Here is a 10,599-nt window from a genome sequence, read left to right on the forward strand (position 1 = left end):
GAAGCTAGAGACCAGATGTTTTAACCTCTGACCAACTACAAAACTCCGCACATGTTAGCTCACTACCATTAACGGGTGTTAAAGGCTCCCCATGTTGAAACCTCATCTAAGTCTGGTAGATATTTCACGATGTGAAAGGTATAGATAAAATCGGTTACTACTTTTAAGAGTTATCGTGCGCACAAATGTTCCGAACATTTTGAACTTTTGTGGGGGAGGTACCGAAAGGAGTGGACCGATATAGCCCATCTTCAAACTTAAACTAAGTATGGGCAAAATATTACGAAAGCTAAATTTTGGACCAAATCGGTTGATCCATTCGAGAGTTATCGTGCGCTCCAGCCAGCCAGACGGACGGACATTGCTAAATCAACTCCATATTGTCTGAAACGGATTTCGTCCAAACATACTTGGGGTTTAAAACCTTTATTTCGATGAGGCACATTATGACGAAAAGTCAAGTCAAACGAAGTGTTTTTAATCAAAGCTCAAAAATGTGGCTAAAAAAGTTTATTTGCGCGGAAGTTATAACCGCATAAATAAATAAAAATAGGTAAAAACACCTTGAAGCAACGAAAGTTTTTTTACGTTGTTATTCTACTGGCGGTTAAACCTTCAAATTACGGATATCAGTCCAAAGTAAAAGTAGAAGAAGGCAAAAAGAAGATTATACTTCTAATGTATCACTTTTCAAAATTTCAACTGCATCCACCATTTTGAAGCCAGATTTTAAGTGTTTTTTGCATTTTTGATCTAACTGCAACGCGCATTCGGCTATTTCAGAAAACATAAACAAGTATTAAAGTACTAGCGATTACGCATAATTTGATATGTATAGACAGACAGCATCACAGTAATCCACCGCCAAAGTCCAAAATTTAGTACTGTTTGAGTAGGAACACTGAACAAGGAGTAGGGGGTGTGGAACTTTTGGACTAGCAGATAGACAGTTTGACGTCACAAAGAATCAGGAGAGGAAACAAAATGACTCAGCAATTGTTACTGTTTGTACGATTGTGTTTTATATGAATACAAACCAAATAAAACAGCAATGGAAAGCAAAGAGCAATAAAACTAAAATAAGAAATACTTGATTTCAGTACAGTGTGGATATTATTTTATTTAATTCTGCTTAACACCAAGTATCGATCTGGATGCATCGATAGATTCAAAAAGACAAGACTGAGACTAAAGGAAATAGACGTTTCAACATGGCTTAGGGGAAAAAGTAGAAAGACAAAAAGCGATTAAGTATATCGATTACTTTAGTACAAAGTATAAGCCGTTTTTACATTATAATAAATTGGATATTTTGTTGAGAGATAATATGGAGGGGAATTTATGGGTTCACGTTTTGACGTGAACATTTCCGCCCCCTCTTGCAGTGTTATACTGCAAAGAAGATGAACAATCTAAGCACGTATTGAAAGGTCTATTGAAAAGCTTAAAGTTTAATTTGAAAACTTATCCAGGACTAAGACTAAAGTGCACATAATTTATTCATATGTTTTAGTTCAAGTTTAAATTCAGTTCTATATGAGTAACATTGTTCTTATGGCTATGCTTAGGATATACAAATAATTCAATAATTTTGATTACGATTGTAGTATACATTGGAAAGAAATAAAGTACTTTAGTAGGTATATAATCCATATAAAACAATACCGAATATTGTACTCTGAGCTGTAGGAAGACCATTGCGTATATAGACACCATCACGGATTAGGCGAGAAAAGGCATCGACGCCAAGGACTATGTCCACTGATGCAGCTTGGTGAAAGGTTTTATCGGCCAAAATGAAATTTGAGAAGTTTGTTGTGACAGAATCCGGAAGAGATTGTTTGGGGGTTATTGTACGGATGCGGTTATTAACCCTCAATGTCACTTCGAGTTTATTCCTTGAATCAGCTATGGACCATAAAGTTAATGTGCATATTGTTTCACCGTCTAAGCCCACACAAACTAAGCCGAGTTCATCAGCACATTTTTGGGAAATGCTACTCATGCGAGAAGCAGAATCGAGAAGACATCTTACACACTTTTCACCATCCTTAACGTAAACTTTGGCAAGGGCGGTAGGTAACAATGTGGCCACATTATGTTTTATAATTGCTGTCAGGGAAGTGGTAGACGTAAAAGATGATGTCGTTGGGCGTGGTTCGCGATTAGTTTGTGATGGTGGCGTAGTAACCTCCGCAGCTGAACTTTGCTGCCCTGATGTACGTGTTGTTTTTGTGCGGCTTTCATCACCAAGGGATTCTTTATGAAGCCGGGAGTGAGAATGAAGAAGGGAGTGGTGTTCTTGGCCACAATACCCACACCCGGTTCTGGTAAAACAGACCCCCTGTGAGTGATTATGTGCAAGACAATTGATGCAGTATCCATACTTCTTCACAATGTGCATACGTTCAATTGTATTGGCATTTCGAAATCGGGTACAAGATTTGAGACCATGGGCTCCCCTACAGAGTCGACAAGCAAATTTGTAAGTAGAAACAACGTCATTGTACTTCTTCTTTGAAGGCATTTTCTGTAAGTAGAGTTAGGATATAATAAGGGAACAGTTAAATGAATATATGATAAAGAGAATGGATTTGGAAAGATTTGCTTTTAGGAGTTACATAAAATTTTAGTCTGAGATGATGACCAGTTTAGTTATTGGCCTCGTTACTACACCCCTTTGAGTGAGGACGTCAGCCACGCGAACCCTTTTGTCTCGTCCGGGGTAAACCCTTTGGACCCTTCCAAGTCGCCAGCTATTAGGAGGTAGGTTCTCTTCACGAATGACAACAAGCATGTCCTGTTGCATATTATCTTCGGATTTCTTCCATTTATGGCGTTTCTGGAGTTCCTTCAGATATTCGTGTTTCCATCGTGAACAAAAATGTTGGTGAATGCTTTTGAGCTTTTGCCATCGATTTCGAATGGATGTTGGAGTTTCGTGGATTTCTGGATCGAGTGGAGTTAACAATGATGTCCCGATTAAGAAATGCCCGGGAGTGAGGGCAGTTAGGTCATTTGGACTTTGGGAAGTTGGAGATAGAGGTTTGGAATTTAAGCAGGCCTCAATTTTACACAACAAGGTTTGAAATTCTTCGAAGGTGTATTTATGACCCCCAGCGATACGTTTAAAGTGGTGTTTAAAACTTTTTACACCCGCCTCCCATAGACCTCCCATGTGGGGAGCTCCGGGGGGTATAAAATGCCAGGATATGTTTTGATGTGCATAACTGGAAAGAATGGCATGGTGAGATGTTTGTATAAACTCCTTAGCAAGGATGCGGGAGGCACCGACAAATGTGGTGCCATTATCAGAATGAAGATGGAGATGACAACCACGTCGCGAGACAAATCGACCAAAAGATGCAAGGAAAGATGGAGTGGATAAGTCGCAGGTAGCTTCCAGGTGAACCGCCTTTGTGGAGAAGCAGACGAATACACATACATAGCCTTTCGTTAGTCGGCAACATCGTCCTGCATAACTTTTTAGGTCAAATGGCCCTGCAAAATCTAGACCGGTATGTGTAAATGGTCTGGAATACTCGCATCTTTCAGGAGGTAGTGCAGCCATTAACTGCTTTTGACACCTCTGTTTGTAGAGAATGCACGGCTTGCACTCTCGAATAACCTTTTTTATAAGATTTTGGACTTTGGGAATCCAGTAATGGGTTCTGACAAGGCGTAGTACTAACTGGTTACCACCATGGAGACTTATTTTATGGATAAAGTGTATCAGTAACCGTGTATATTGACAATTATAAGGCACTAATATTGGATGCCTTTCACTATAGGATAAGTTTGAGGATGATTCCAGACGACCGCACAGTCTCATAACGCCGGCTGCATCGAGGAAGGGATGCAGGTTTAGTAGTGGACTTGTCGACGAAATTGGCATGTTCCTACTAAGAGCGCAATACTCATTCGGATATATGACCTTTTGGATACACGATAGCAGTCGGTCTCGTACGGAATTGATTTCGCTGGATGTAACGGTGAGATTTTCCCTCTGGTAATTCAACCGGAATTTAGGGTGTGTTGCAAAAAAGAAGCGGTACATATACGAGATAACTCGCATAGCTTTTGAGAAACAAGAAAATTTGTTCAAGACATCTTCAAACTCTTCAAAATATGAAAAATGCACCTTTATTGATTTCATTTCCGGAGCTTCTTCGAAATCGATAGAAGGATTTGTCTTAGGCCAACATTCCACAGGGGCACATAACCAATCCGGTCCTCGCCACCATAGACTATTGTCTATTAAATCTTGTGGGTACACCCCGCGACTAACAAGATCCGCCGGATTGCTCAATGATTCCACATGGAACCATCGTGAAGGATCAATGATCTGGATAATTTTTGAAACTCTGTTGGCAATAAATGTATTCCAAATACAGGGTGGTTTTGCTAACCAGGACAGAACTATCGTGGAATCTGTCCAGCAAAATATGGAAAATTTCTGAATGTCTAATTGTGGAAGTATATTATCGACCATCTCTGCCAGAAGAACAGCCCCGCATAGTTCCAATCGTGGAATGGAAATAGTCTTAATAGGGGCCACCTTCGACTTGGACGTTATGAGGTGAGTAAACGTTGCATTTGGATAGGCCACACGGACATAAATCGCTGCCCCGTAGGCTACTTCCGATGCATCACAGAATCCATGGAATTGGACATCTGCGTCTGGGGCAAATTGGATCCATCTTGGAATACTGATCTCGTTAATACGGTGATAATGTGTCTGAAATGTTTTCCAGAGATGTAAGGATTCTGGAGAAATCGTAGCATCCCATTCAGTCCGATCCATCCATATCTTCTGCATAATAATCTTCGCAAGTATAATAAAGGGGGCTAGCCATCCTGCTGGATCAAAAAGTTTAGATATCTGAGACAGAACCACTCGCTTTGTGAAAACTAAGTCATTTGGAAAAGCTACGACACTAAAAAAGAACGCATCCGATAGCGCATTCCATCTAATCCCAAGAGTCTTTGCGGAGCTACGGTCGTCAAATTCAAGGAAATCGGTGTATAACAAATCTTCGGGAGGTAGATCTTTTAGTACTTCTTTGGAATTAGAAGTCCATTTCCTCATTATAAACCCTGCAGAACTAAGTGCTTGGATGATTTCATTTCGAGCTTGTATAGCCGACAGGATGTCGTGAGCTCCTACAAGGGCATCGTCTACATACATAGATGTCCTGAGGATTTTGGCAGCTAGTGGAAAACGGGTTTGAACATCATCTGCTAATTTCAACATTGTCCTTATTGCCAGATAAGGAGCACAGTTTACACCAAATGTAACTGTGCGAAGCTCAAAATCTCTGATCGGATCCTCGGGATTCTTTCGGAATAAGATCCTTTGGTAGGGAGAATGAGAGGGATTGACTTGGATCTGGCGATACATTTTTTGGATATCGCCGTTAAATACATACTGAAACAAACGCCAGTTTAAAATGAGGATTGTCAAGTCACGTTGCAACACTGGACCAGTGTACAACATATCGTTTAGGCTTAAACCGTTGGACGTTGGAGATGAGGCATTAAACACAACACGTACCTTAGTAGTTGTGCTCTCTGGCTTTATTACAGCATGATGCGGTAAGTAATAGCATGATGTGAGCTTGGATGGAGTTGGCATTTCAATAGGAAACATGTGATTCAATGTCAGGTACTCTTCAATATTGTCGTCGTATTCCTTTTTTAATTTCGGATTACGAGAAAGACGGTTTTCGTTGCGGACAAATTGAGCCATTGCAATGCTTCTGGATTGCCCGAGGTTAAGATTTTCCGGAAATCCGTCCTTAAATGGAAGGGATACTACATATCTACCTTCCTCGTTTCTGGTAGTGGACTTTTCATAAAGTTCTTCACAAAAACTGTCGGACTTGGACAACAATCGTTTTTGTGGAATATTCTCCACCTCCCAGAAGCGTGAAATCTCTTTGTCCAAAGAGATTTCGCAGAAATATGATACCACAGTAGAAGAAACTTTTGGATTTGCCTTAGGAACTGGACCCGTCAAGATCCAACCAAAGACGGTTTCCTGAGCCAAAATGGATCCGCAAATTTGATGTTTGCACCCGGACAACATAATAAAGGGAAGCACATCAGCTCCCAGAAGAATGTCTATTTTGCAGCTTTCATAAAATCGTGGATCGGCAAGTTCGAGAGGAGGTAGAATGGAAATGATATCGGAATCTATAGTTTGAGATGGAAGATTGTTCGAAAGGTGAGGTACAATCAATGCAGAAACATTGAGCTCAAAGTTACCATTGTAATTGGAAGTCAGTGCGAACTCACATTTCTTTTGGACATCAGCGGAAATTGAATTGTTTAGTCCTGAGATTTTTGCTGCCGTACGACTTGTAGGGAGTTTTAGGAAATTTGCCAACTTTTCGGACATAAATGTTCCCTCGGAACCTGAATCGATCAACGCTCTTGCATTATAGGCAACATCTAAATGGATAATTTTGACGATGGCAGTTCCCAACAACACCCCTTTGGAATTTGTTGCGAAACAGTTTTGTATGACACCTTTGGAAGAATTAGTGGACTGTAAGGGGGGAAGGTGTTTTGAAGCGTATGGTGTTGCAGAGGAAGTTACATTTTGGACATGGGCTCTAGTACCAGAGTTTGGTGAAGAGGTGTTAGAGTTTGGACTTACATTATCCTTGTGAAGCAGTGTATTGTGTCGCTTATGACACTTAAAACACGTATGCTTACTATGACAACTTCTGAGGAGGTGGGCACTGGAGAAACAATTCAAACACAAGTTGTTTGCTTTAATTTCAGCCAGCCGTTGTTCATAGTTCATGTTAAGGAACTTAGGACATTTCCGTATAATATGGAATTCAAGTGGGCAGAGTTTGCATTTGGTTTTGGTTACATTTGTTTGGAATGAATTGACCTTGGACGTAGAAGGAGATTTAGTTTTGGAAGAACTTCTGATTTCGGATACAGACTCCAATGTTCTGTACCGATTTGTCAAGAAAGAGTCGAATTCTGACCACTTTGGAATTTTCGATTTGTCACTCAGCGTCTGTTCCCATAGAGTAAGGGTTGACTCCGGAAGACAGTTCGAACATACGTAGACGAATATGGGATTCCAGCTCTCTGTATCGACTTGGTAGAGCTTCAGATTAGAGATACAGGAGTTTATATCTCTTTGCAGTTTTTTAATAGAGTTAGCAGACTCGGTTGGAATTGGAATCAGCGTAAAAAGTGTTCTTAGCTGACCATTCAACAAGACTCGCTTGTTTTCATACCGCGCACATAAGTTAGTCCAGGCACTAGTGAATCCGTCATTGGTAAGGGGGCTTTTTGTCACAATGTCGTGAGCTTCACCCTTAGTTTTTTGGCATAGATGAAATAGCCTTTCCACAGGACTTAACTTAGGGTTGTTTATGCAAACGGCGGTAAAAATGTCCCGGAAAGTATGCCAGGACTTGTAATCCCCATTAAATGTGGTGAGTTCGATGGGTGGAAGATTGAAGTGATTAGACGACTTTGGACGGGTGTTGAGACTTGGGCTAGGAGGGGAGGAGACGGCAGGGTTTGACTCTTCGAAAGCAGTGGTGAGTTTGGAGACACACCGACAATAAGTACCGTACGAAGTTTTATACTTCTCCTTTACAGTCTCTATGATATTAGCCTCATCCTCCTTCTCTTCTTCATCCTCATCTTCTTTGTTACATAGGTCTACTAAACACTGCTCGTATACATCCTTCAGTCGTACCCATATGGACCTAACTTCTTCCTTATGGGTATCAAAGAGAGATTGTGTGGATACAGGGAAGTCTGATATGGAGGCCTCGAATTCCACTAGCCTATCACAAAGTCGGATAAATTTATCAAGTGACATTTTGCAACGAAACGCACTTGATCTAGGAAATGAAAATTAGTGAATATCGTAGGATCGATGACGGACGAGGTTCTTATCAAAGTAATTCAGTCTGAAACTTTGAACACGGAAAAAAAACTAAAAATGTGTGTGTATTAATAGATGTATATCATAGACATAAATTCAGTGGCCAATGGTGCGAAACGATAGCTAATAAGCCCAATAGAAAGATGTAAGTTTTTTGCAGTCCAATAGAAAAGTGATGTTCAAAGTAATTGGAGTTAATGAGTCAGCGAGAAGCCTCCACTTGGAATGGAAGTTAGCTATAGTAGTTATACCCGAAAATAAAGAAGATCAACAGTTGATGTTGTGTTAACCCCAGTTCCGGAGGTTATACGCCGATGGTGGAAGAATAGGAGTAAGTTATTAAAGCAAGTTTATAGCTTGAAAAAGATCAGCATTTGTTCCCGATGAAAGTATTCACTCCGTGATTAATTAATTTTATTAATGTGATAAAAAATGTTTGGCATAAGGTTTACGTATGAGCCACTGTATAGAAAATATCTTTGCTGTGATTTAGATAGAAAGATACAGAATAAAAAACATACAGAAGCTCATTGGAAATGCTGAAGAACATATGTGAGATTTCCAAGCGATGAAGGGTTATTGAACTCTCTGTTATTGCAAATGTTGGAAAGAATATGGAAGGTTTGTTTACATTCTTCTTCTAACATTTCTCCTTCTTTTCAATTTGCATTAGTTGAGTCTAGCAATGACCACTCAAGAGTGTAAGGGCTGAGTACAAGAAAAATAAATTGAAATAAATGAGTGTGACAGCTGATAGATAGTTGTTTTTAATTTATGGCCCCAATTTCTAGAGGGTCTGAGTTACTCTGTCACAGTACCACTCAAGGAGAAAAAAATAATGTTCGGAAAGAGAGTAAGTGCCAGGAGAGAGCTCTATGTGAACCTGTGCAATGATAGTTAAAATAGAGCAATAAGAGCAACTTCAATACAAGACATATTAGAGCCTGTGTCCGTTCGCTGTAACCATGGGTTTCAAAGTTTGGAGGGAGAACGATAGTAGAAAAATAATAAAAAAACAATTGAGTAAGCAACAAGAATTTGGTACCTCTCAATAGTCATGCGCATGAAATGTGGAATGTTGAACAGAGTGATAATAGATAGAGCTCGATTACATTATCGATCTGTATGTGTTTGTTGTTAACATCGATGTGACAAGTACACGAACATATATAGCGAGGGTGTCGCCAGCGTGTTGTTCTTGTTCTGCATGCAGGGATGTATGATCGCTGCAGACTGCTAATGGTATTAGCGACTGTTAACAGAGGTTGGGTTGGAACTCACGTTGTTTTAAGATTAACAGTGTTCAATTTATGCAGGTGAAAACTGTACACAATCGAATTTAAGAAACTTGTGTATGAACTTTTCCTTCATACAATAGAGGAGCAAATGTTTTTTTTTTTTTTTTGTTTAATTTCTCTATTTGACTTCAATGCACTAAACACAGTGTCAAACTCAATCGTTCATGAATTGTGACCAATCAATCCAAAAGAATATTCTTTAAATTCTGGGACTATGACTTACTGCGTTTGACCAGCTGTTTGATGTAGGATTTATTGGTACTGCTTGTGAATTACCAGCTCGATCTCCTCGGTTTATGGACAAGTTTAGGTGTTATTACATTCAGCGTTCTTTCATATCCAAGGAGTAAAATCACTTATTATTCGATCGCAACCGTTTTTTTGTTGAGCTATATTTAATTTCTTCTCATTTGTTTTTTGTTCTGAAAAAAATCATACATAATGTCACACGTTCCGTATAGCAAGGTTAAGACCGTTCGGCATCACTTAAGCAACTGAAAACACGTGAACAGATTAGAATGCAAACATAACTTGATGGATTATCGAATGGCGACGCTGAAAACTGTCTATGTGTTATCCGGCTCGTTGTGGACCAAATGTTTGAGTAGGAACACTGAACAAGGAGTAGGGGGTGTGGAACTTTTGGACTAGCAGATAGACAGTTTGACGTCACAAAGAATCAGGAGAGGAAACAAAATGACTCAGCAATTGTTACTGTTTGTACGATTGTGTTTTATATGAATACAAACCAAATAAAACAGCAATGGAAAGCAAAGAGCAATAAAACTAAAATAAGAAATACTTGATTTCAGTACAGTGTGGATATTATTTTATTTAATTCTGCTTAACACCAAGTATCGATCTGGATGCATCGATAGATTCAAAAAGACAAGACTGAGACTAAAGGAAATAGACGTTTCAACATGGCTTAGGGGAAAAAGTAGAAAGACAAAAAGCGATTAAGTATATCGATTACTTTAGTACAAAGTATAAGCCGTTTTTACATTATAATAAATTGGATATTTTGTTGAGAGATAATATGGAGGGGAATTTATGGGTTCACGTTTTGACGTGAACAAGTACGATATTTTTTCGAAAACCCCTATTTTTTGATTGTGTTGATATTTTAGTTTTTTGACGGCCTGTATCATATAAATCATAGATCGTGAAAATCCATCCACTAGAACGGTGAAAACAGCAACTGCAAAAACCGAAAAATGTGCGTAAAATGTCTATGAAAATATCGCGGATTAAATCGCGTTTTCTGTGGATAATTTTCTTTTCAATGAAGAAACTAAAACATCACTCGAGTTTTTGCGAAAACAGTGGCATCCGATTTATCCGAAAAATAGTGTGTGATGCTACATCCACAATGTT

The 10,599-nt window shown here is 39.3% G+C and overlaps 1 long non-coding RNA gene across 1 annotated transcript; it reads right to left on the reverse strand.

Moving 5' to 3' along the window:
* Nucleotides 1-1,089: 1,089 nt before the first annotated feature.
* Nucleotides 1,090-10,118, reverse strand: LOC141401505 (uncharacterized). The gene is made up of 2 exons (XR_012412390.1): nt 9,446-10,118; nt 1,090-2,530 (listed from the first exon to the last, which is right to left on the reverse strand). It is a non-coding gene; the product is annotated as an uncharacterized lncRNA (long non-coding RNA).
* Nucleotides 10,119-10,599: the final 481 nt, after the last annotated feature.

Source organism: Musca autumnalis, unplaced genomic scaffold, assembly GCF_047663935.1.
Source record: "Musca autumnalis isolate F117 unplaced genomic scaffold, ASM4766393v1 scaffold_4, whole genome shotgun sequence".
Taxonomy (NCBI): Eukaryota; Metazoa; Arthropoda; class Insecta; order Diptera; family Muscidae; genus Musca; species Musca autumnalis.